Here is a 2,588-nt window from a genome sequence, read left to right on the forward strand (position 1 = left end):
GGTCGGAGGGGAATTATTTACCTCCCGAAAAGAAAGAGCAGCCCCCCCTCCATTTGAATGAAAGTTGCCCTTACGAATTTGTATCGATGCTTCTCCATCCCTGGGAGCTACAATCAACGATAGATGACGGTCTTGAACGCCCAACCGAGCCACCTCTTTCTATGGGTCCATAACATAATCGACACACCGGGGAACGAACTAAATCACCCGCGCGGCACTTTTCGAGAGAAAGCGTCAATTTGGTCTGACTTCGACGAGGTATTTCATATAGTAATTCCTTCTTTTCCCGCGCTAATAAAAAAAATGGGGGTGGTGGGTGTTGTTTTGAAAGAGAGAGAGACTGTGAGAAAGAAAAGGGGGGGGGGACTGAGAGAGAGAGAGAGAGACAGAGGGGGGAGGGATTGAGAGAGAGAAAGGGGGGAGGGACTGAGAGAGAGAGAGAGAAGGGGGGAGGGACTGAGAGAGAGGGGGAGGGGGTCTGAAAGAGAGAGGGACAGACAGACAGAGAGAGAGAGAGTGAGGGGGGGGGGGGGACAGAAGAATTTCCGTATACGAATTGTCTTCATGGAGCTTCTTTTATGGCTACTTTTTTCCTGTTTGAAGTGCAGATTCTGTCGCAGTGCTTGCTCTCTAGTCACTAGCATAATAGTTCTTTCATTTATCATTTTCCTCCATGTTTTCCTGTCCTCGGTTATTTCTTCACTGATGCTGACATCTACTCCAAGCTTAGGTAATCTGTTTTTGCAGGTGTCTTTGTACCTCAGTTTTGACCTTCCCCTTGGTCTCTTTCCCTGGGCAAGTTGTCCATAGAGAAATTGCTTCGGAATCCGGTTGTCGTCCATTCTCTTGACATGGCCCAGCCATCTCAATCTTCTTAAACACTGGATTATTTGTAGGGTTGATTCATTATGAGCGACAACAGCAGCATCACCGGCAAAGAAAAGGTCTCGTATTCTTGTTTGGTTTGTTGATTTTGGTCTTGGCTCGAAGTCGAACAAGAGCAAGATTGAAAAGCGACACATCAGTTCCCCAGTGGAAGAAACTGAAATGCTTCTAACTTTAAAAACATGGTTTAACTTGGTTGGAAGACTCTAGAAGTAATATGATTTTTTGAAAAGCTCAACTAAACCTCATATAATGCATCCCCACCTAATGTATGGCCTAATTAAACAACACATTTTACATAGAAAGTCATCAAGATGAGGTATGCCATAGCAGCATCCAGTGTCAACAGGAATGAATTATCCTCTTGTCCAAGCACCATTATGAGGCTTTACTTTAAAATGCTCTACCCAATGAAACTAAAGCTCTGGTTAGCTAAAAATAAACTACATAAACCAAAACACAATACACTGCGTATCAAATTAGACTTAATCGTGGGTTTTAACTTGCGCACTGGTGACGTACTCAGTTCTAGATTGTTATAGAACTTGTGGTAGTCAGATGGCACAACAGACTTCATTTCTTGCATGTGTTATTTAAGTTCTCTATGGACGAATTAAACTTTCTACCTTGGTACAGAGGCAGCCCCTTCATGTCTTTATGGAGAATGTCTGTGGACTCGCCGCGCTTCTAAGGCAGATGTGACCAGTCATCATCAAATCTCAGTTTGTATTTAATTTGACCATCTGGTGTGTAAACTCTGGTTGGTTAGTTTGATGAAATCAGAAAAGATACAAGGAGTCAAACACTTGACTACAGCTTCACTTTCCTACTTTCTTCCATTAGCCTGACATAATCAGCTGGGTAGTAGATGTGCTGTGAGTGTGAGCACTGTCCACCTCCATCTGTGTATAGCCCTTCTCTAGGAATTTTAATGTTACAGTTTTACCATTGACAGAGCTGAAATGTAACAGTGCAGAACTCATTGTGACTTTGCAGTTCTGATGCAACCACATCCATCTAAATATAATGATCTGGAGTCAAATCAGATGACAAAAAATCAGCCACACAAGGAGCAAATTTATTTGCAGTCAGAGCACCTTCAAATTCATTTGAGACATAACATACACAGTCCTTGCTCTCTAGTTCCTATACTGTGAAATTGTGTACATTCAATTTCGTCTTGTAGTACAAAGCAGAATCATTGGTGCGTGGATATAACAGAACTGATTGCTGGTCTATTTTGATGTATTTGATTTTGGGGCTGCCCAAGCAGTTTTCCTTGCCTGCTGTCTTTTTTGTATGCCCCCTCTTCCACATTCTCCTCCTCAAAGCCCACACAAAGATCACACCTATCTTTTCGAGGATGGAACAAAGACCTGTCCTCAGAGAAAGTTGCATTTGAAAATAGCAAAAGTTGCAAAAAAAATTAGCAAAAGTTGCAAGAAAAGTTGCGAGATGTGTATAGCTAAAACAATGCCAAAGAATTATTGGAATACAGTGTTACTATGCTCATTGCAATCAAAAGTAGCCAATATGAGTTTTGTTAGATCAAAATCAGAAGTTAAATGTGAATGTCTACCAAAAACAAAACCAAAAAAACCTGCAAGGAGGTTGCATGGTGTACAAAAACAGTTTGTACCCTGACACATTCGTCAGGTCCTTTAACTTTGGCTGACGTTAGGCAGGTGTGACCAGACAGAGGA

The sequence above is a fragment of the Aplysia californica genome, unplaced genomic scaffold (genome assembly GCF_000002075.1).
Source record: "Aplysia californica isolate F4 #8 unplaced genomic scaffold, AplCal3.0 scaffold00763, whole genome shotgun sequence".
Lineage (NCBI taxonomy): Eukaryota > Metazoa > Mollusca > Gastropoda > Aplysiida > Aplysiidae > Aplysia > Aplysia californica.